Source organism: Rhinolophus sinicus, chromosome 2 (genome assembly GCF_057876585.1).
Source record: "Rhinolophus sinicus isolate RSI-liver-muscle chromosome 2, RSI-T2T, whole genome shotgun sequence".
Taxonomy (NCBI): Eukaryota; Metazoa; Chordata; class Mammalia; order Chiroptera; family Rhinolophidae; genus Rhinolophus; species Rhinolophus sinicus.
The window spans coordinates 5,926,695-5,952,246 of NC_142502.1; the positions used below are offsets into that span (position 1 = coordinate 5,926,695).

General features: G+C 39.7%; 1 protein-coding gene across 2 annotated transcripts in view; it reads left to right on the top strand.

Annotated features, from left to right (window-relative positions):
- The window catches only part of PRKN (parkin RBR E3 ubiquitin protein ligase), a 1,116,534-nt gene that overhangs the window by 755,771 nt on the left and 335,211 nt on the right, over positions 1 to 25,552 (top strand). The gene's annotated exons all lie outside the window — the stretch shown is intronic.

Here is a 25,552-nt window from a genome sequence, read left to right on the forward strand (position 1 = left end):
CTCTGGATTTGCCAATTCTGGACACTCCATATAACAGGAATCATGCCATATGTGACCCTTCATGTCTGCCTTCTTCACATGAGGTGTTTGAAGTTCATCCAAGTTGTCTCATGTATCTTCATTCCTTTTTATGGCTGAAAACTATTTCATTATCTGGATATGTGACAATTTGTTTATTCATTCATTTGTTGATGGGCACTTGCGTTGTTTCCTCCATTGGTTATTCCAAATAATGCTGTGTCATGTGGTAATTGTGTGGTTAGCCATTTGAAGAACTAAGAGCTACCAAAGGATTTTCCATAGCTGCTACTCCATTTTGCATTACCACCAGGGACTTGTAAGCATTCCTGTTTCTTCACAGCCTCACAACACCTGTTATTTTTCAGTGTTTTTTAAATAGCCCTCCTATTAAGTGTGAAGTGGTATCTCATTGGGGTTTGATTTGCATTTGCTTTGTGACCAGTAATGTTGAATATCTTCTCATATGTTTCTTTGCCATTTAAATATCTATCGGGAAAAATGCGTATTCAAGTCCTTTGTGTATTTTTTTTTCCTTTGTGTATTTTTTAATTGGGTTGTTTGTCTTGTTGAGTAGAAAGCATTCTTGATGTATTCTGGATACTGGACCCATATCAGATACATGATTTGCAAACCCTTCTCCTACTGTACATGTTGGTGATAATGTCTTTGGTGCACAGAACTTTTGAATATTGATGAAGTTCAGTTTATCACTTTTTTCTGTAGTTGCTTGTGCTTTTGGTGTCAAATGTAAGAATCCATTGCCAAATCCAAGGTCATGAAAATGTACCCCTACGTTTTCTTTTAATAGCTTAGCTCTTGTATTTAGGTCATTGATCCATTTTGAGTTAATTTTTATATATGGAGTGAGGTAAGGGCCCCTATTTCATTATATATTTGTTTTTAGTTACTGCAGTGTAAATATGCTTCACTGATTTTGAAAATTCTGGTTGGAAACTATGTGATACCTTAACTGAATGGGCAGGTTGATTTTTAAGTTCAGCTTATTTCAATACTTAGTTTTAATGTTGATCAGAGCTGAAAAACATAATCACAATTATTTCACAGATCCAAATGGAAGTAGGTAATTGCATTGTTAACTTTGTAAATTATGATCTAGTTATTTTTCAAATATATCTGCCATCAATGCAATGATTTTTACATTAAGATTTACATAATATATATGTCAATATATTGTTAAGAAAAACTCATTGAAAAGTATTGTGTTTTTATATTTTTAACAAAAGGATTCAAAAGTCAATGAAACATTGATTTGAAGTTTGGAAGATTCTGTTTTCTGTTTTTAATGTGACATTGTATTGATAAACCTTCCTCCTTCACAAAACCATATAACATAGAAACATTTCTAAATCTCCATTTTCAAATATCTTCATAGTCAAGGTACTTTTAAAAATCAGTTTATTTCTCGCTGATTTTTAAATTTTAAACCTTTCTCGTTCTAGAAAATTATAAACATACTAAGTAAAGAAAAATAGAACAATTACCCCGCTTGTACACATTAGATAGGCCTTCTAGTATAATAAGAAATCCAATATACTATACACTAGGTTGGTCACTGTTTCTAGACCTAGTTGAAAGAGCTAGGAAACATATTTTTGTTTGTTTGTTTTTTAAGTATAAACTACAATGTTAGTTATACGGACATTTCCAGTTCCAATTCACGGTTATGGAATTTTTATTTAAAGTCACTAATCTTGTCGCTTCTTCTCATAGAAAAAATGCTAATACTAAGTGATATCAACATAATTACTCATCTGTCTTAAGTTACAATACACACATAATAGTATCAGTATTAAAATACTGACACCATCACCAAAGTATGATTATGGAAAACAATATTAAGATTTTTGCGGCTTGTTTTGTCATTAGGATATATTCCTATAGGGACATAGAACCATGTACAGTTACTGTATAGTTATGTCACCAATCACATACATATTTTATTTTTCTTTGAATTGCTTTTAAAATTTATTTTTTTATAATTATGTAAAATATTAACATAATTCCAAAGTCGAAGCTATAAGACAAGTTATGTTCAAAGAAAGAGGTTTTATCCTATTCATTTCAGTTTTCCTTTTCTTCCCCATATAGAGGTAAAACTGTATTTGAAAAATCTCCCATTTTAAACACATGTAAACAAATTACTAATGACATTAATATGGACTTGTGTCACCCCTTTCTTAAGTAGAAAGTGGGATACTGTGCGTGTTTTTTCTCCACCTTTGTTTTTTTCCCCACTATACATTATATTTTATATTCTGGAGATCACTCTCTAGTAATAGTGTATGGATATTTTCTCCATTTAAAAAAAATAGCTCACTGAATTCCATTGTGTGTATATACCTTACTTTTTCTTATTGGCAAATGCTTAGTTTTCATTTTTGTATTAGAAATATTGCTGCAATGAATACACTTGTGTGCACACATATTTTCATAATTTTGTCAGACTATCATTAAGATAGATTCCTACAAGTGGAGTTACTGTATCAAAGGGAAAATGTATGTGTAGTTTTCTCTTTCCAAATTCCTCTCCTAACACTGTGCCACTTTGCCTTCCCACCGGCAATGGGTAAAGGCGGCAGTTTCTCCTACTGCCTCATGGGCAGAGTGCGTAAAAGACTTTCGGATTTTTTTCCCAATCTTATATTTGAGAAAAGGTATTTCTACACAGCTCTTTTTTTCCCCCTTATTTTGAAAAAGAGTGAGTACTCTTTGATAAGTTTAAGATCCTTTTGCATTTCTTTGTCTCAACCATTTTAAAAATATCACCTTCTCTTTAAGAGGCAGGTTAAGTGACTATATTGAATGTATATTTTTTCAAAAATATTTTCTGTATACACACTATTGACAGTAATTTACAGTCACAGGAAAGGTAAACAAAGTTGACTCACTTATATTTTTATAAAGAATGTATGTAAACTAGCTTTCATTTTGCTAGTTCTTTGCCAGAAGATAACTAACAACCTCTCTGTGACACAGAAGGTCTGCGTGACCAAGCTCTGTCTCACTGAAATGCATTACATGGATTCTAATATAGGGTTGTTATCTTTTAAATACCTTTAAATTTTTTTAATTAACCTTGTCCTTCCTTAGAACTTTATGCACTCCTGTCCTGTTTTCAATTTCTTTGTTTTAATAGTGAGTGGGGCAGGGAATGTATGAATTTTAAATATGCTACTTTGTGTTTTTTCTTTGGAATCCTTTTAAATATATTTTGGGAATGCATCTACCTCATTACTGGTTATTTAAACATAATACTCCATAAAATCTTGCTTTCATTTTTCAAAATGCCACTTACTATTGAAAACATACCTTCCATGGTTTCTCTTTCCTTACTTTTCAACAACAAGAAGCAGAAAGCTACCTATATATGTATTTTGTTATTAAAAGAGAATGTAGTAAATGAGCATAGGCTGAGGCAGGTTAGAAGCAACTGTACTGAAATCCAATTGTGTGACAAGCGTTCTACACCCCAGAATTAATTCCAATACTTATTTATTCATATCTTAACATTTAATATATATGCTGGCCCCCCTTATGTGTGGTTTCGCTTTCCAAGATTTTGGTTATTCTCTGTCAGTGACGGGCTGAAAATATTCCCTGGAAAATTCCAGAAATAAACAATTCATAATTGCACACTGTTCTGAGTAGTGTGATGAAACCTTGCACCATCCCACTTTGTCCCTCCAGAAGGTGAATCACGCCAGTTAGTCACTTCGCATCCATCTTGGTTATCAAATCGACTGTTGCAATGTCACACTGTCACAGTACTTGTGTTAAGTCAACCTTGTGTTACCAAATGGCTCCAAAGTGCAAGAGTAGTGATGCTGGCACTTGGGATATGCCAACGAGAAGCTGTAACTTGTTTCCTTTCAATGAAAAGTTGAGGATGGTACAATAAGATAGTTTGAGTCAGACGAGGTGGGGAGGGGAGTCCTAATTTATAAATTAAACTTTATCATAGTATGTATGTATAAAAAAGAACATTTTATATATATATATATATATATATATATATATATATATATATATATAGGGTTCAGTACCATTTGCAATTTCAGGCATCCACTGGTGATCTTAGAACGTGCCCCCATGGATAAGGGGGACTATTACATTCCAAAAGTACGTACTCATTACAGGGTACAGTCGTGTGCCACAGTGTTGTTTGTCATGTACTATTTCAGCCCTTACTTGTTTTTTACTGTGACTCAAGTTATGTTGTCATAGAATTTTTTATAAAACAACAAACTGGCTTGCCTTAAATCCTTACTCCACAGAGACACTCTTCTCAGGATCCCTTTCTTGATTTTTAAATGTCTTGCTAAGCGTAATGGCTTCATGCCCTCCTTAGTTTATATCTCAGGGCCTATTATACACGCAAGGTGAGGTTCACTGTCAGGAGCAATGGCACCTCACGTTGCGAGTGCCGTCATTTTCCTCTTTTGACTTGTGCTTCCTGTATCAGGACTATCTTGAATTAATGGTTTCTTTGCAGGAACCTTGAATCTTCTTAAGTGACTTGTGTGTTTTAACAGTTAAGTTAAAATGAGATGATTTATACATGATTCTTTCAGCCACGCACAGGTAATCTTCTGTGAAAGGGAACTAACGAGAGAGGGCCCCACTCTCTGAGTCTTTGTTGTAAGACGCCCACAGCACACCCTTTGCAGCGGGTGACACATGGTCATCTGAAATGCAGATCAGGTCTGAGAGGTACCAGTCTTAGTAAAGCTGAAGTGCGTCACATTTGAAATAATACCTGTGTGAGCCCTATTACCCTCCAGAAACAAATAAATAATTTCTGCACACACTCTGGAGTGTACACAGCATCAGAGAAGCCAAGTTCAAATCCAACTCTGAGACTCACCACCTGTGTAACGTAGCTCAACTTACTTAACCTGGGTGTGCCTCTGTTTTACTGTAAGGTGAAATAGGAATAATACAATGTCACCTATTTCATACATTGTTATGTGGATGAAGTAAAAGGATGCCATATAAAGTGGCTGTTGGTTAAATGCTGGGGACAGTGAGCACACAATGAATATTTGCTTTTGTTATTTTGATTGTTATGTAAGCATGTATTCCCTAGGACCGTGTACACAATGTGTGTGCACACAGGTGTATATTCATAGAGGAGCATGTATTTCGATATTCCTTGACTGTAGGTTGGCATTTCCCATAGCTCAATGCTTCAGTCAACCCCTTATCAAGCATTACTTCCTCACCCATTTGTCTGGCCATCGTTTCCCTTTGTTTTACTTGACTTTGTCTTAATTAACAGAGCATAGAACAAGACCCATAAAATAAAGTAATAAAGCAGAAATAGAAAATCAAGGCTTTTCAAACTGTAAAGAGAAACAGCAGACGATCACGAACAAGAATGGACTGAATCCATATTGTTCCCACTGCACAATGGAGAACACTGTGGAGTTAATTAAAAGGTTATAACAACGTCTGTGAAGCTTATTAATAAAACCCAATAATATGTACGAAAAGCAAAAATAATGGTTCATCTGTAAAGGAACTAAGACTGTATTGAAAAGTCAGCCTTATGGGAGCTGGCTGACGCCAGTGAGGTTCACAGTCCACACCGGACCCACGCAGCCGGGTGGGTGTGCCGTGGGTGAGGCCGCGAGGCTCGGAGCCGTCCGGGGGCTCCTGGCCAGCCCCAGCAACTCCGTGGGAAATGGCTGGACCTCAAGAGTCAGCCCCGGTGTGAGCTTCGGTTTGGGGAAGCTTAGAAGTGGACCTGGTCGATGTCTCTGAGGAGATGTCCATTTTCCTTTCTCCATGCCAGTTTAAAATGCCTAGCCAGAAGGTGGGAGGGCCCTGTGGTGACTGCTCGCTCCTTCTGGGATATGATTCTTCCAAGAGATTAAAGCATGATTTATGTATGTCATGAAGGGGCATTTTATTCCTAAAGCCATCATTTCCTTTCTACAATAAAGTTCGTATCTAACTGGGAGAGATGGTTTCTCTAGCACTGGAATCCATAGTGGGGGTCCATGCCTTGACTTTCCTGTCCTGGGAGGGAGGGGGTTGCATGGGGCTTTGAGTGGGATAGATTCATTGGTCAGTGAGCATGTAAATCGGCTTGATGTTTGTATTCCTCCTTGGGCATAGGACAAAGGACCCCTTGTTGGCCACAAACTAGGATGAATGATCCTGCTAGAGTGGCCTGAGTGTTACTGAAAGCTGATGTGAAGTACGTACCTATGTCATGTACGGTCCTGTTCGAGACTGGTCTTCCACCTTTGTAGTATAAACACAGCTCTTTAACCCTCACCCTTTCCCCGATCAATACAAAATAGCCCTTTCCACAAAATTCATTGCTTAGTATCTCCAAAGCCTAATGGGGCGGGGGTAGGGGGGCAGGGAAGGGGGAAAATTCACTAGTGTTTGAATTGAGACATTATGAGAGAGAAAAAAAAAACTGGGATCAGTTTTCTGGCACTATTCAATATGTATCAAAAAAATAGAGGCTGTGGGAGAATTAGCAAACTATTTTTCAAACTGCAGTGGTCCATCAGAGGCCACAAAAGGGCTAGATAAAGCCGTCCTTTCTAGTGCTGACTGGCCCACATACCAATATGTTGCTAACAGTGTCCTTATAAAGTCACCATTCCTACGTAAATGTCTAATAATGCTTATCACCAAAGCATATGCAATAAGGTGTTTTCTCCCATATGCTAGTCTTTGAAACCTCCTTCAAGGTTTTTAAACAAAACACCTTCAAAGCTCAATTTTAGACATGCACATTCTTCAAAATATGGCTAGTAAGCAATGACCCAACTTTTTTCATAGTTTTATGATGAACAATTAAAACTGCTTTGAAATACCTTTCAAGCACAAATCTTCCTTTCTTTGTGTGAGATCCTCCGTCGACCAGAAGTTGTGTTATGCTTTGTAAGAGTGGAATAACGAATGTTATTTCCCCGAGAGGAAGAGCAGGTAATGCTTGGAGCTGTTCCTGAGTACTTACTGTGTAAAGGGTGTCACGTGCGCCCCCTAATCCCCACACAGCCCATTGGAATGGAAGTTGTCATTATTTCCGTGTTATAGATGGAGCATTTGAGGCTTGCTGACGTTCTTTAAACTGCACATGGTGTTACAGCTGGCAAGTCCAAAGTCGAGTCCAAGGTCAGCTAGCTGTGGCCCCAGACGTGCACCCAGAATCACTGAGTGACTAGGGACACCAACTATGCACTTGAGAGTCCTAAGGAGAAGGTCGAGGGAAGAGCACCTCTCATTTTTAGCAGTTTTCCCCTATGTAGACCAGCACTGGACGTGAAGGCATCGTTCCTATTGTACAGAGGAAGCGGTGAAGGTTTATTCTGATCGGGTACCCGCATCGCCGCGTTAGGAGAGGCGAGCTGAGGCTTCCACCCAGGAGTGACCGGCTCCAAAGCTCCACGTCCCCCTGCCCTCCCGCCCTCCTCTCTGGGCTGGTCCTCAGCTCTAGAGGTGCATTTCAGTACCACGGCCGGTTTTAAAAATCCCCGTGCCCAGGCCATGCCTCAGGCCAATTCAAGTCCCCATGTTTGAAAGCAGGACCAGTGCCGGGTGAGCATTCCACAAGCAGCAAGGTGTTGTCACTGGGAGGCCAGAGCATTAATAAGGACAGAAGTGCTCTCTCTGCCCTGGTCTGTTTTGTCCATGAGTGACTCGACTTTCTTGCCAGCGTAGATTTCCAATAAATGTTGATGAAGTCGAAAATATGATTGGCAAACACAGCCTCAATGGCGTATTTCCAGAGCCTCTGGCAAACTGTTGCATGAAGCTATGAGAAAACCTCATAATTATTTTGAATATTTGCTGTGCTTTTGCCATGCCTGCAACTAGTAGCATTCCATCTAGGAGTTATTTTGAAATGCCAGAATACTCTCTGCATCTGCTCTTAACCCTGACTGTCACTCACGCAGCTTGGTGGAGCGTCATGATTTTGGGCTGATTTACTCTAGTGTGTTGCTCTAAAATTGATGTGGTAAAGACGACGTAAAACACTTTCACCCCTAGTGCATCGTGAGCCCCGGCAGCACAGTTCCTGTAGCCTCGGGGTGTCCGAGGGCGTGTCCCACCTCTCCGATGACACACCATTGCCGTGACCCCTGAGCCATCCCACTGTATCCCCTCCTCCGCCTTCGGTGCCTGGCTTTTCTCCCTCCAGGTCATGTTTCACGTAATTCCAGGCTTCCTATAACTTAGAATGGCATTGCCTTCCTATCTAATATGTCCACTCACCCACTGGAGTCTGTCAGGTCTGCAGTGTCTTCGTGGGCAGTTCTAACCATGAGGCAGAGAATTCCGGTCCTTTCGAGGTGCAGAGATCTCTTGCTGCCCAGAGAGTCAAGAAGACTGGCTTCTAGACAGCTAGTTAGGGAGCTAAACATAAAAGCTGAAGTATTTCTTTTTTTTAAACATTTCTCTACCAAATGCACATAAATAATCAAGTCAATATACTTCCTAAAACCACATTGAAAAATACGGAAATATATTAAAAGATAGATCTCCAAATAAGATATGCAAATGAACAATGCACATATTAAAGTTCAATATAATTAGTTGCTAAATACTTGCTAACTTAAAGCATAGCACATAATTTGATGGATACACATTGAAAACAGTTCAAATATAAATTCATATACTTTTGAAAAGCAATTTGGCAATTCATAGTATGAGCTTTGAAATACTAACAATCTTCCTAGAAGCGCACACACACGCGCACACACACACACACACACACACACACACACTCTCTCTCCATATGTCTGTCTGTCTGTCTGTCTGTCTGTCTGTCTGTCTGTCTGTCTGAATTCTCCCCTTCGCCCCTTGAGCTTGAGTAGTCGTAATAGCCACTATGAAAGTGACAGCACCAGCACTGAAGCAGCTGATGAGCCTCAGAATTACTTGAAATTAATCAAACCTCCTAATTTTCCAAAGTTACTGCTAAACTCTTTGTTTTATTGGGAGAGGCGTGGTTTAGCAATTTTGCGCGTCTTCCTTCGATGTGGATGTATGAGGCAATATCAAGTCAGTATAGTAGCGTAACTTCTCTAACAAAAGCAACCCAGAAGTCTGAATCAGTGTTTATTTCACTCCTGTCATGGTCCAATGTGGGTTGGCTCTGGGGGCCTCTGCCCTAGCGTCACTCAGCCAGGGCCACAGACTCAGGCTTCTGCCCCCTAGTGGTGCTGTCATCCTCAGCGGCCGCCAGAACCCCCAGGTCCCCTACCCCTGCTCGTCCTCTTCATCCAGGCCAGCTGATGAGTGGGGAGGGGGCGCAAGGATGGGGGGAGCAGCACACTGGAGAGATTTTAGAGACCAGGCCTGGGAACGAGAGCCCACTTCTTCCCACGGTCCTCAAACCAGAACTCAGCCCCATGGCCCACCTAACCGCAGGAGGGTGTGTGTGTCTGTGTGCATGCACGCATGTGTGTGTGTGGAAAGGGGAGTATGGTCTGGCTGTGTGCCCAGGATGAGAAGCAAACAGGGCTGCAAATGCGTGGCCATCTCTAACCCTGGTGGGCAAGATGGTGACACATAAAATGTCCTGATGACTGTTTAGCTCTCCACCCCTGCCTGCGACAGGAACAGCTGTGGATCAAGCAGCTTCCTGCCAAGGAGTGACTGCTCCATGGACAAGGGCCGGAAGAGAGCTGTAGGAGTTCAGGCGCCCATTCCGGCCAAGTCAGCAGGCGCCGTCTGTACCGTCCCGTCAGGTGTCTGGCCTTGGAAACGCTGCCTTTCCAGACACTGCTCCAGACGGGACAGCGGGCTTTCCTACCCGTGTGACATACCGTGTGTTTTTAGTGGATTGCAAATGGCTGACTTATGCGCCTGTTGGAAATGGTGCCAGCAGCTCTGCGTCCTCGTCTTCAGGAGGCCCCCGTGTCTAGTGAACTGCCCGGCTCTCACTGTGCTTGTTTCTACTTCCCAAGCTCCCTTTCGTCTTCTTCTCCTGCATCTTACAGAGTGGTGAAAAATAACATTTGAGAAAACAGAAGTAAGATGGGAATGCTTGGAATAGCGAGCAGAGAAGGCAAAAATCGTTTCTTTCCACCCACTTCTGCCCCAAACTCTTAAGATGATTCCTCCTTGGTTTATAATGGGGAAAGCAAATCATTTTTAAGTATACATTTATTAGTTAAACAAAGAGTTCTAGAAAGATACCTGTAAGTGCCTAAGGTAGCTAGCTACAAGATGTTCAAAATTGCTGTCTTTAGGCTTTCTTCTTTTTTCTCAAAACGTGTATATCTAAACCCCCTCCCTGGCCTTCTGGACAGTCTGCACAGTTTTCAGGTCTGTGCACCCCCCATCCTCAGAATGGGGTGCTCTCTTGAGGCTGGAAGGATAACCAGAGTCAGGAGAGTATTCATTGACCTTTAAGTAGATTGTTTTACAAGGATTAATGTATTCTTAATTTTTTTTAATTTATTGGGGTGACAATTGTTAGTAAAATTACATAGATTTCAGATGTACAATTCTGTATTACATCATCTATCAATCCCACTGTGTGTTCACCACCCAGAGTCAGTTCTCCTTCCATCACCATATATTTGACCCCCCTTACCCTCATCTCCCGCCCCCCACCCCCCTTACCCTCTGGTAACCACTAAACTATTGTCTGTGTCTATGAGTTTCTGTTTCTCATTTGTTTGTCTTGTTCTTTTGTTGTTTTGGGTTTATATAGCACATATCAGTGAAATCATATGGTTCTCTGCTTTTTCTGTCTGACTTATTTCGCTTAGCATTATACTCTCAAGATCCATCCATGTTGTCACAAATGTTCCTATATCATCTTTTCTTACCACCGAATAGTATTGCATTGTGTATATATACCACAACTTCTTTATCCATTCATCTGTCGAAGGACATTTTGGTTGTTTCCATCTTGGCCACCGTAAACAAAGCTGCAATGAACATTGGAGCACACGTGTCTTTATGTATAAATGTTTTCAGATTTTTTGGGTAGATACCCAGGAGAGGGATTGCTGGGTGATGTATTCTTAAATTTATTATGAGATGTACTAAGCGTGGCAGCACCCAGAAGCCTCCAGGGCCCTCCCCTGCCCCCACCTCCTCCCGCCTGCCTCCAGGCAGCTGTTATCCTGACCTTTATGACACGCATCCCCTTGCTTTTCCTCAGTGTCACCACCTATGCATACCAATCCATAAATAATAGAGGTATGTGCCTGCTTTTAACTTTCAAATGGACGCTTGAAAGGTTTTGCCGAATTTCCCTCACCGGGCGTCTAGATTCTAGTTATTCCCTAGTCAGAAAACTCTGACTGCTGCACAAAGTAGTCCAATACTCAGGATTTTCATTCTTGTTTTTGCTCTGTATATTTTGTTAAGCACACTAGGTAATGGCTGTGTTTATTTTTATCTTCCTCATCTCAGTTGCTCTCCGATGTGAAAATAGTTTCTTGTTTGTTTTTTCTTTCATCAATTTTGAGTTCACAATCAGAGGTATAAAAGCAATCTAGAGTACAGACCATGAAGAGTTACTTGGTCAAGAAGGTGCATTTTATCACAATTGGGTGCGCATAAGTCTTCTGTTCGTATTCTGAATTTTAAAAAGCACCGCTCGCTGGGTTCAGTATGCTCCGCTTGCCGGTAATTCCATGCACCACTATCAGCAGCTCCGCATTTCATTTTTTGGCGGTTCCACCTGAGCTGCCCCGTGGTTTATTCAGGAGCGTTGCAATGGCTGAGCGCCAACTAAAGGGCCACTGACTTACAGCTGCCTGAAGGGGGGAGGGGCTGGGGGGCTACAGGCGGTGTAAGTTCCAGGCTCCGCGGACCAGGCCTTGTGCAGTCTCCCCATCTGGGCACATGAGCTGTATGCTGTATCCTCTCCGGCTATACAGCTCCAGAACCCATCACAACATTATTCTGAGGAAATCAGGGCCACTGGTGGCCTCAAGGTCAAGAAAATTCAAGTTTATTTGAGATAGAAATTGCTTTGGATCTTAGTTGTTCTAGCTGCCGAATGTTGACTGTCATTGTTCTCCATCACCATCCACAGGCCGTATTCAGTGCCTGCGGGTGCTGTGTTCATTCTGGATGTTACTTTGACCACTTAAAGTGTGGACGTGTGAGCACGTGCGCGCACACACACACACACACACACGCAGGGGCTGTGATAAAGCTTCCTTACTGTGTGGTGTCTTGTATTAATGAGGCTTCATGCACAGAAATTGCTATGAGCTGCTGACCTCCAACTAGCTTTGAAATAATTAATAATGTGCTTAGAGGGGGTGATTTACATATTCATGAGAGTTTATATCATTTGGTTCTAAGCAGGACAGTGAAACAATTCAATGTTTTAAATGCACACCAATTTAGCAAGAGAGGGAGTAGTTTAATATTCTAATGTCAAGATGGAAATAAGTATATAATATCTGCACCCCCAGCAATTATGTGTTTCCAGTAAAATCTGAACGCCTTCCAGGTCGTCTTACACATTTTATTACTGATTTTAGTTAACAGTTTAGAAAATTATTATTTCTTATATTTTCTGCTTTTACTAGAAATCCTTTATCTTGGACTTGTATATTTATAGAGGGAAACATTATGAAAAGCAGTGGAAGTACTAAAGGCGGGGGGATAAGAACAGGGTTTATAGGAGTGCTGTATTATTTTGTCTGACGTCTTTCCAAAACTCACTCTCTGCTTCTCTCCCCCTCCGGCTGCCAGTAACAGCTCTTTCTTGTGGTTCACACGTAAGGATGCTTTTGTAATTGGACACTGTCCGTTTGCTGGGGTATAACAAAATACCACAGACCCGGTGGCTTACACAACAGGCACTGACTTTCTCCCCGTTCTAGAGGCTGCAAGTCCAAGATCCAGGTGCCAGTTTTGGTGTCCTCCTGGGCTCGCTGACGGCCGCCCTCATGCTTCCTCCTCGCATGGCGTCCCGCTGTGTGTGCTCATCTCCTCTTACAAGGATGCTACTCAGATAGGCGCCCACCCAAATGTCCTCATTTTAACCTAGTTACCCCTGTAAGGCCCCATCTCCAGATAGAGTCACATCCTGAGATACTGGGGGTTGGGGCTCCAACATAGGAATTTTTGAGGGACATAGTTCAGTCCATCACAGCTTACCTTCTAGATTCTGAAATAGTTTTCAAATACTTGGTGCCTTCCAACTTAGAGAAGGTCTGTTGACATGAAACCTGTACCCAAGTTCTATTCCACAGTGGTTTAACTGCCTGGTGTTCCTGAAGACATGTCTTCTTCTCCATCCGTCCGCACCCCACACCCTCACCCTCCTCAGTGTGGGCTGGTTTCCCACGTACCAACTCCAGTGTGTGTAATGATTTCAAGGACCATTATGCCAGTCATCTAACTGTAAAACCTGGACTCAATAACAAACATTTCATGGAGGAACCTCTGAACTTTGCCAACCTTAGTAAAAGTAAAAATATAACAGCCTCTGAGATGGAGGTGGTGAGGATGGCATATGCAGCCCTGTCTCATATGTTCCCGCAGGGGAATTGTCACAAAGCAGGGCCTCTAACAAAAGTTTTACTGGGTATTGTAGACTAAACCACTATAATCAACAGGATGAGAAATGCAATGGCTCACACACAAATGCAGCTTAATTTTTGCCTGGTTCGGGGGCCAGTGTTAGGTGGGTGAGGGGTTTTCTTCAAAGTGGTGTTTGTATGTTTTGGCTCTACCATTTCTTTGGGACTTATCACTATGGTCATGCTCAGATGGCTCCCAGGATTCAGGGTCCAGCTGGCAGAGGGGAAAGAAGTGATAAATGAGACATGCATCTTTCTTACAAACCCTAGCATGGACATGACACATCTCTTCATTCCATTGGCTGGGATATAGCCATTTGGCTTTATGTGCTGCAAGGAAGCCTGGGAAACGAAGTCCCGATAAACACCCAGGTACAGAGGAGAAGAATTTAGCAGGACACCTGACAGTCTCTTCACAGAGGTTTTCCTTTGGAGTGGGGTGGTTCAGCTTCCAGGGGGCAGACTTGGTTGCATGTCCATGATTCAGGGGTCATGGGCTAAGTGCCGACTTTGCAGCCTGCTGGCACTGAGACACCAGACCTGCTACCAAGTGTTCAGCTGATTTTCTCATCTGAAATGAAAGTACGTAAGTCTGAACTCAGAGAGAACTGAGTAAGATTGTATGTACTAAGTCCTGGCACAGTTCCTGATGCAGAATAAGTGTTCTATGTATGCTAGCTTCCCAGTCACCACCAATTATACACCCTGATTTCAGAATTTATTCTAGATACTTACGATTCTAACAAGAAACTGGACGCTGCAACCTAGGTTTAATTCCGGTTTCATGGCTAAAAAGTGAAAATATAATTTTCTTTTTGGCATTTTTCTAGCTAACTTTGTTAATTAGCACATTAACAAATAATGGGAATAATTAATTCCTGTGAAACAGGAAATAACATTATAAGAAGTACAAAGCAATACATAAATATAACCCTATAAAAATACTTTAAAAGTTATTGATAGAAGTTCTCATTAAAAGTCTTAAATTCGATTCCTTATACATAACCAGATTTTCCAAACAGGTCTTTTATATAGGGGATAAATGTAGGAATATATGTAGTTTCATTAATGAGGCTTTCTTTATTTTAATTATTTCTCTTCTTTTACTGATAGCATCGGTAGGCTGCCTAAGGTAGGTTGTTAGTACAACTTTTAAGTCCTTTCTCAAAAATTTTGTATTCCGAGTAGGCCATCAATGAGTAAGTTCCCTTAAGTGCTTTTGGACTGTTATCAAGTATCATATTGAACAAATATGTAGTATGAAATTTGAATTACATTATTTTAAAGAAATTGAGAGAAAAAAGAAGCAATCTACTACATAGTGCAGGAAGAACATTGTACAACTGCCATTTCTATTTATTTTCTATATCATCCTTTAACTTGCGTGTGTTTAAATGTGCATATAATAGTAGCAATATTTGCAGTAAATCAATATTGAGATTCATATTCAATTTTGGGGGTTTTTTAACTGGTAGATGTTCCCAACCAAAATTTTGGAGAACACTGATTTGGACCAGTGAATTTCAAACTTTTTTGATTGCTACCCACAGAGAGAAATACATTTTATATCATGACACTATAAATGTGTAAAATATACACATATATGTAAGAGAAAAATCTTTAACAGAAAAATACTTTCCTGCTACATGAGACACGCTCTGATATTTTCAGTTTTAACCTATTTCAAATACATTTCAGATGTATCCCAAACAGGTAGTAAATATCAGCCACATTTTAAATCAACCCATTTTAAGCCCTATGCCTTCAAAGAAATAGCATCACTGCCTTCAGGAACCCCCGTTAGTGTTCAGTCACTTCAAGTACCAGAAATATACTCAAGTACCATAGAAGTAAATATGTGTTTTTATTATTTTTAAACATAACTCATCTTCCTCTGCAAAATAATTATTGATTAAATAAACTAATTCTGAATAAAGCAGAAAAACAAAGCCATCCATCTGTTCTTCTAAACTAGTCATTTTAAAAAACTTAATGAAATGCGTACAATTCTGATACAAGTTAACAGAAAACGTATTTCAGATGTGCATTTCATTTTCAGGAATGCTATTACCAAAGATAGAGAGAACGTGGACGCTCTAGGGATGTATTCCTGGGAGGAGCTCCCCCCCTTCTCACCCCTGGGTGTGGGGATGCCACCTCCATTGATGCAACAGTTAGAGGACTCCCACCCCCAAGCCAGACAGCTTCATAACTATTAATATCATTGGCACAGTAACCTTTAAAGAAATATAGTTAAATATATTTGAATAGCTGGAAAAATGGTGACTTCTAACAGTGTGTTATAATTTATAAATAAATCCTCCGTTATATCCTTGGAGGTTTATCAGAACTACAGTGGCTAGTGTTTATGGCTCTGTCTCTGAGTGCTGTTTTTTTCTGCCATGCTGATTCTTCTAAGGGAAACGGTAACAATTTCCTTGAAATTTGTTCCTATGGGAACTACTATAAGGTTCATTTGTTAGTTGATTTGTATTTGTTTCTCAAATTAGACTAGTATTGTAGAAATAGTGCTGCACTCGAAGTCCTGGTTGTATCATTAACTAGACACCTACCTACATAGTTAATTTGATGAAATCACTCGCTAGCTACTGAATATCGGGGCGGGTGTTTTGCATGTGTTACCTTATTTAAGCTTCATAGTGTTTCTGTGTGCTCGACATTAATAATCCCATTGTGCAAGTGAGAAAACTAAGGTTCACAGAAGCTCAATTCAAACATAGATCGGCCTGATTCCAAAGCTAATGTTTCCTTTCCATCTTTTATTCATGAAATTAGTTTCTTTTATTCATGAAATTAGTTTCATCTCTTCCACTTCAAAAAATACTATGCTCCTTGACTGTTAGCCCCTAAACCAAGAGATACTATTTACCTCTATGAAATTGATCAGACTCAGGAAAAACACAATCAAGTCAATAAGAGAAGAAAATACCTACTGATGGGTGTGCAAGATATACTAACATCTCAGTCTGCACGTGGTGTTTTTAGATCAGTGGTTATCAAACTGTGTTCCATGAAATCATGGGGAGGGGTTATCCATATGGTGTTTCCAGGATTATTTGATTGGGGTGGTGCAAAAGTAATGGGGGTTTAAAAGGTTAAAAATAATTGCAAAAACCGCAATTACTTTTGCACCAACCTAACATATAGCATGAAACACGTAGACACCAACTGTACCCATTATGTTGTGACTGATTGAGAGTCCTAGTTCAGTACTTACCAAGATCACACAAGGCAAAACAAAAGGTCTACAGTCTTCAAGCCACAGCAGAAAGTTTTTTAAAATCGCTTAATTTTCTTTATATTGCATTTTTTGAAGAATAAAAGAACTACACATTTTTTATTCTTAATTAAAATAACATTTTAAAAATGGCAAAGATCAAATTTTAATTGCTCCACATAATTGATATAGAGGGGGAACTTGAGTTTGTTATTTTAAAATGTTGTGTTTGGAGATATTTTTAGTAGGATCTAAAAGTTAAAAAAAAAAAATTGGGTACTTCACCCTCTAAAACAACCCAAAGCAATTTTTTTCTTAGAATTTCTTATTTCCTATTTTAATTTGAGTATGCTAATTTCAGTTAGAGACTGTTTGCTTTCTATTGACTTCAGTCCGGGGTCTTGGTGAGTTTTTATCACTCATGTAGAGGTAAGCAAGTAGTAAAAGATACTAGTTCAGAGGTCTCACGTTGGGTGAAAGACCACTACCATCATCAGAACTTATTTACCTAATATACCACTTTAGAAAGTTCTGTTTCAGGAACTGCGTATTATTCTAGGCTATGCACAGTTTCGGTAACTACCTTCATATCAATAGGAGGAGTAATTACCTATAAAGTGTGCTTAACTGTACATACATGCAAAATAGAGCACACTGAGTATAAATCAACCACGGCTAGATTCAAGCTTTGTTTTCTAAAGCAAACCTCTAGGCTGAAATTTTGCCATTCGTCCTTCTGATCCAAAAATAAAAATAAATCAAGGTAGAAAAACAGCTGTAAAACTGATAACGAGATTTGCAACCAGCTAAGACAAGCCCTAAATCATGGGAAAGTTTGAAAGTCCTGTTAATCATTTTCCACCGTGCCTACAATCTAGGAAACTCCAGTTCAGGGAAAAGGTACCCCCCCACCCCCCACCCCCGCCATTAAATAAGGAGGCTGGCTGGCACAGGTAGCTGTTTTTCATCATCTAAGCACCAAGTCACATGATATGTTTATGGGAAAGTTAGAGGAGCGCTGACAACTGCAGAAGCTTTGGGAGGAAAATAACTGTTAACAGAGATATTCTGTTTACCAGAGAGTCTGAAATGAGACTCAAGTAAATAAGCGTTTCAGAAAATTACCCAATTACATATTTAACCACTCCAAAGCATTCTGGTCTCCTGGGAAAATAGCGTGCATTTTACAAAATTGCTTATAATTGTGAATTGTGTGTTTGCAAAGGAACCAGTGAGCTGGGGGGAGGCACGTTTTTGTCAGCTTAGCGATGGGGTCTTTTTCAAGGACTTTGAATATAAGAGGAACTCTTGCAGTTGCTTTCCAGATGCCAGTAATAGATGTGTTTCAGAATGTTTGACATATTCTCCTAAAGGCACTACAGAGCTATTTGGATGCCTGAGGGATTTAATTAAAAGTACCTTGAACAGAAGGCCTTTAGCTATTGTTTTAAGAATACATTTTCCTTATGAGACTGGAACAACATTGCAAGGAGATAGATGTCTCGGTTGCAAATATTAATTATTCATATTACCCTAATAAGTTTGCTGTTTTTATTTCATGTGGAAATGGTTAACTTAATTACTGCATTTTTAAAAAGTTATACAAATAGTTTAAAATAATTTTCTCTTAACTTGGAAGTAGACCTTACTTTAAAAATATATATATTCGTGGTCACATTTTTAAGGAATTCATTGAATGTGGCATCTTATCGAATGATTTGGTTAAAAACAAAGGCTTTTGTACAGCACTCTACTTTTTATGAAGCGTCCCCTTAGAAGAGCAGCTAAAGCAGATCTTATCATCATGGCCGTTTCATAGAAAGGCGTGTCTGCCACATTCCAGGCTCTATTTGATTTATAAGAGATGCAGATAGTTTGCAGAATAGATAAACTCGTGACCCCCATGCAGATTGCAGTTCAATGGGGATTACAGACAGTCATCAAAAACCCTGCAGCTGTAATAATTACTGACTTAGATCAGAGGTAGAAGAAATACAAGTGGGGTCAGGTAGCGAAAAAGCGCGCTGACAAAGCGCTCTCCAGGTTCTGAGATCAAGCCTGGAGACTGGAGGGAACAAACCAGGTTTCAGGAATCGAAAGCAGAGTAGAGTGGCTGGATCAGAGTGAGAAGAGACCAGAAAGGTGGTCAGGGCTGAGCCAGCCTGCACCTGCGTTTGCGGTAAAGACTTTCGTCTTTCTGTGAATACCCCAGGAGAAGTTGAAACTCTTGAAGCTTAAAACAGGAGAAGAGACATGATCAGAAGAAGTCCATGTTATCACTGCAGCAAGAGAACAGAGACTGAGGGCAAAGGGACAAGAGTGACGGGGAGGCCAGCAAGGCGTGGATAGAGTACACAGCCTAGCTGTGCACCAGCTTGGCCCTGATGGGTGCTGGTGCTGTTGCCAGGGGACCTGGGAGGACACGGACGGTTCTGGAGTTATTTGGAAGTTGTGTTGACAAGACTTGATGATGGACTTGCTGTGGAAGGAGGGAGGGCACGAGGGAGGTGTTGGAGGTTTTCGTTTCCAGCTTCAGCACAGGATGGACGAGAATTATAACAAAACACCTGTGAAAAACAGACACACATTGTCAGTGCTTTTTATGCGCGCGTATCATTAAGATGAATTGGCGATGAATGCTGTTTTATCCAGAGGTTTCACAGTGATCTTCAATTCAGATTCTACCTTGCAAATGCTCATGAATAATTGTTTCATGGAATCCTAAAAACAAACAGAAAATTAATTTTTAGTCAGTGTAATGTGGGCAATATTTCATTTTTCACTTTGTGGGGGAGAAAGGGGCCAGTGAGAGTGCTAATGAAATGGAATTCTGTGAATTACTTTTGCCGAGTCAGCGTTAGTGTCATGCCTCTCAGATCACAGTGAAGGGCGATGCGGAAACAAATGCAGAATTTCTTGTCGGGACACCATTAGGGATCATGCGCTCTAGCACAGTGTCAGCTCGTGGAAGAAACTTCTTTCTGCACTGAGATCCTTGTAGGTGACAGAACAAGCCCACTGAAGCTGGCATAAGAAGCGAGGAGGTCATTATTACGTGTGGGGACGTCGCCTGTTGCCCAGGAACAAGAGTGGTAAAGTCTCCTTCTTTGTCTCCAAACACCCTCGTCCCCTCTCCTGGTCAGCTTCCTTCCACCCTTGCTATGAACCAGTGACCTCTGCTTCTCCAGCTCCAGGTCAGGAGCAAGCCATCCTTCTTAGGTCAGAAGCTCAGAGTCACGTGACTTGGTCAGATGACTCCTTTGATTCGGTCAAAGATATTCAAACTCTAGTCCAGGAAAGTCATTGGTTCTCCTGATGACGTGTGCTTTCTATGCTGTGCATCATATAGCTGTTAGAGCTCATGGCATTTCTCTGTTCTGGCCACAAGGCAGCTTCCAAAGCAGACCTTCAGCAACTGTCACATTTGGGGGCAAGTATTTTTGTGTGCTGCCCTCAAGCTTTGTCCTTAGCGGTCTCTTACTATTACATGTTCTCTCCAGTTGTTTGTTTCTTTGTTTGTTTATCTACTTTAAGCTTATTTTATTTCTGTCCATGTCTCAAATCCTTTCTAGAATTTTGCACAACTAGGCAAATAAAAAGTTGCATTTGGAAATAGTAATAGAATTTCTTGGTGCCAAAATGACAGAAAGCTGTGGTCTAGAAAATAGCAAATATACAGCAAGAGTGTAACAATATAGAACATACAACTTATAGAATTTTATTCCTTTTCTTTAGGCATTTATTACATTGCTCGATGGTAAACTGAATATGTTACCTGCACAGTCTAATAGCTAGCCACTGGTCATATGTGGTTATTTACATCTAAATTTGCATCCATTAAAATTATACAAAATTAAAACTCAGTTTCTCGTGATCATAAAACATTTTAAATATGTCTGGTAGTTACCGTATTAGAGCAGATATAGAACATTTCACCATCATAGAAATTTCTAGTGTACAGCAGGACATCAAATAGTCTGAAATTTCCTCATTAATAGCTTGAATATAACTTGTTAATTAAAATACCCAAACTTAAATATTTTGGTTTTTTTCTTAGTTGTATTTCTGATGCTTTTGTCTTTTTTGTTCACGTCTGTCCCAGCTTTGTAGCTATCAACATGCATACCTTACTTCATTCCTTAATTCTGCAGGAATCTCAAAACCGACCTCCTTGTTCCCAGGTCCCACTATCATCTATTTGCTCCCTTCTTTGCACTAATCGAAATTCCATGTTCCTCACGTCATTGTCCTGACCGAGCCCACTATGACTTCACACTGCTTCTGAAGTCCAGTATCACGTCCGCAGAGAAGTCTTTCCTGACTGCCTGCGTCCCTCTCTCCTCAGCTCTCACAGCAGCCTAGGTTAGCAGCACTAGTTTGCTTCTGAATCCTCACCTGGAGAATATCTATGCCCCATGTGTGAATTGTCTGCCCACTTCCCTCTATAACCCCACAGACCTCGGTGTGTTCTCTACTTGGTGGACCCCTTAGGTCCAATGTCAAGTCCTAAAGATGCCATCCTGTTCCACTCCACAATCCCTACCTAATTACATGATAGAAATTGTTCTTATGACTCCAAGTAAATTGTAAGAATACAACCTTCGTATCTTCTTTCTTTGAATCCTCCTTTTGCCCCTTTCCTCAGGAAAAGCAGGCATCAGTTGAATTGCAGAGGTCATCTAGGCCGTGCACTGAAGAGGACAGCACCTCTGATTTCTGGTTATAGCTCTGTCTTTAGTTCTCGGGGGGAACTTGGTTCCTTCCTTCACCATCCAGAATACTTTCCTCACTTGTAAATTTAGGACATTGGGCTGATGGTTCTGCCAGTTTAAACAGGTTGTACCAGTTTAAAATTCTGTACATTTAAAAAGTACGTCTTCTGATCTGCTTTACTCTTGGTCCCCTTGTATATCTTGATGTTACCAGCTGTTAGAAATTGCTGATTTTAACTTACACATCTGGTAATTTGATGATGGTCATTTGGCATGAGAACATTTTGTAACGCTCTACAAGGTCTCCTGTTACTTTGTGCTACGGGGTATGAATCCGTTCATCCATCCAGCCATCCAGCCATCCACAGACTGGATTATTCCTCAGATCAGTGCACAGTGCTAGTAAGAGAAATGAAACAGACAAAAGACATACTTTCTTTCTTCAGGGGGCTTCCAGTCTTGTTTGGAAACAGACCCCAAAAATATAACAATGAATTACTGATTTACTAGAAGCAAATACCTGCTATATTTTGTTGCAACATAATGGTTCTTTATATTAATTTTTCTTCTTTATTATTTTTATTTTTTATTTAATATTATTTTATATTAGTTTCATGTGTACAGCATAGTGATTAGACATGTATGTAATTTATGCAGTGATTCCCCGGACTAGTCTAGTACCCACCTGGCACTATACATAGTTATTACCATATCATTGACTATTTTCCTTATGCTGTACTTTACATCCCAAAGACCATTTTGTAACTGCCAATTTGTACTTCTTAGTCCCTTTGCCTTTTTCACCCAGCCCCCATCTCCCCTCCAGTCTGGCAACCATCAATTTGTTTTCTGTATCTATGAGTCTCTTTCTGTTTTATTTGTTCATTTATTGTGTTCTTTAGATGCCACATATAGGTGAGATCATATGGTATTTGTCTTTCTCTGTCTGATTTACTTCACTTAGCACAGTACCCTCTTGGTCCATCCATGTTCTTGCAAATAATAAGATTTCCTTCTTTTTATGACAAGTAATATTCCACTGTATATATGCGCCTCCTATTCTTTATTCGATTGTCTATTGATGGACACTAGGTGCTTCCATATCTTGGCTACTGTAAGTAATGCTGAGATGAACGTAGGGGTGCATGTAACATTTCAAGTTAGAAATGTTAGAAATGTCATTTCTTCAGATAAATACCCAGAAGTGAAATTGCTGGGTCATATGGTAGTTCTATTTTTTGAGGAACCTCCGGACTGTTTTCCATAGTGGCTCCTAGAAGAAACACATAGGCAGCAAACTCTCTGACATTTCCCTTAGTAATATTTTTTTCTGATATACCTCCTCAGACAAGGGAAACAAAAAGAAAATTAAGCAATGGGACTACATCACATTAAAAAGTTTTTGCACAGCAAAGAAAACCATCAACAAAGCGAAAAGACATCCTACTGAATGGAAGAAACTACTTGCCAGTGATACATCCAATGAGGAGTTACTAGTCAAAGTTTTACTAGATTTCACTATTCTTTTGCACTGAGTCTTGGTTATGCTGAAGTGAAGGTATTAGAACTGAATTTGAGGGGCGGGGGAGATCGTTCTCATATTTAAAGATGTTCTTTTTATTTAATATATCATTATCATTAAAATAAAGATGTAAGACTCCAACTCCAGCATACGGACATACGTTTGGGTGTTGTTTAGCTGTGCTCAGGCTGTGGTGTGTACTTACAAGATGGATGTGGCTTGGTGTGACATGGTGGCATCATTTTCAAATTGAGCTCAGTCTTACACTGTTACCAATTAAAGTGTGAGTGACACTAACTAATTAAATAGAGGAAAAGGGCATTCATAAGTGGATGATGTAAACAGAAAATAAAGTTAGCAATTGACATTATGACCACAGGATTTTTTTTTTTTTTTAAGAGTGAGCTATGTGTTAAAAGAGTATATTTCTAGATAAGAAAGACAAAGAGCCATTTGATTGACAAACATGATTTGTGGGTCAATCAGTTACATTCATGCCGTTACGCCTGGTCACTGAAAGTACACACATCCTTCAATTTCATCACAAATCTTCTTTCATGTTAGTGAGCTATCAGTTGTGTCAACTAATTGGTCGCACTTGAGAAAGCTGAACCCAGTTTTATGCTTAGCTCTATATTTTCTATATCCAGGGAACCCAAAACACACTTGATAGTTGAGAAACATGGCCTGAGGTGTGTGACCATTAACTCTACAAATAAGGACACATCAGCTGAACGATGGAAAAGCAGCATATGGGGATGAAGCCATTGAATGTATCGGAGTCAGTGACTAGAAAAAAAGATAATTGAAATATGACATATATCATTGGCATAGAAAGCATGTGGAATAAAAAAAAGAAGAAGAAATCAATGTTACCTAAATCTGGCAGGTGATGAAAGTCTATATTGTTTTATTGGAAAGGTTCGCGTCTTAGGAATTCTGAGGGTGAGTCACGGTTATTAGTAATGGAAATGGGACACAGTCGTCCCAGTAATGTCTCATTTCTAATGGCATTCTAGTGCCTTCTGAAGCATTCAGAAAAGCACCTTCATTTTTACCATAAGGGCCAAGTTTTCCACCAAACACATTGCAATGGATGGTCACAGAAATTCTCGCAGGGTCCTTCCTGGTGAAGATAGTGCCAGCGGGAATCTGGGCATCAGTTATACCCAGAGGAGCCATTGGCTCGAACACCCAAATGTTTGCTATGCTAATTGTATGTTTTGAAGGCTTTTGGTGTCTTCTGAAATGAGAGATGTTTTTAAATGAATGAAATTATACATGAAATCAGTTTGCTTCATATAGACTCCTAGAACTAGATTTGATATCTTCCTTGGAGATTATTTTACCCACTTGAATATTTTATAGATGAGGAAACTGAGGCCCAGAAAGGTTAAGGCAAGTGGCTATGATATTGTGGGAGGAGAAGACAGATTTTATACCCAGATCTGAGACTGAATTTCAGTTCTTGCTACCTGTGTGACCTCAGGCAAGTTATTCCACTTTTCTGAGCTCTGGCGTCCTGATCTCTGATTGGAAGGATTCTTTTCTAAAGGGGCCTGAGTTAATTAGAAGGGTAATTTGCTGTATGTATCAGAAGTTCATTCCTTTCTGGTGCTGAATTGTATTCTGTTGGATGTATATAGCCACAATTTGCTTATCCATCCAACTGTTCATGAACATTTGGGTTATTTCCAGTTTCCGGTTATTACAAACAAGGCTGCGATGAAAGTTTATGCAAGATTTTATAAGTATGTATGTTTCTCTTTCTGTTGTGTAAGTACCTAGAAGTTAAATGACTTGATTGTATTTTTAGGAGTTTCTTTTTTATGAAACTGCAAAACTCTTTTCAAAGGTGATTGTACCTTTTGCATTCCCATCAAGAATGGAGGAGGGTTCCAGTTGCTCCATATGCTCTTCAGCATTTGACATGATGAGTCATTTTTCATTTCAAATACAGTTGACATTCAATATTGTATTAGTTTCAGGTGCACAGCATTAATATAACTTACAGAGTAATCAGATGTGTCTAGTCTTTTACATTTTGATGTTCTGCTATGTGTGTAGCTGTGTCTTACCATGATCTTAAGTTGCATTTCCCTGATGACTAATGATTTTGAGCATCTTTTCATGTGCTGATTTGCCATTCTTGTATCTTCTGTGATGGACTATTTGTTCAAATCTTTTGCCCATTTAAAAAAATGTGATTGTTTCCATATTATAAAAATTTGAGAGTTCTTTATATTTTCTGAATGCCAGTATATTAGCAGACATATGATTTGCAATTATTGCCTCCCTTCTGTGCCTTATCATTTCATTTTCTTAACAGTGTCTTTCAGAGAACAGAGTTTTTAATTTTGATGAAATCCAATTTATTAGTTGATTCTTTTGTGGATCATGCTCTGTGTGTCATATCTAAGAAATCTTTGCCTAACCAAATGTCACAAAGGTTTCCTCATGTTTTCTTCTAGAAGTTTGTTTTAGGTTTTATATTAAACCACTGATCTAG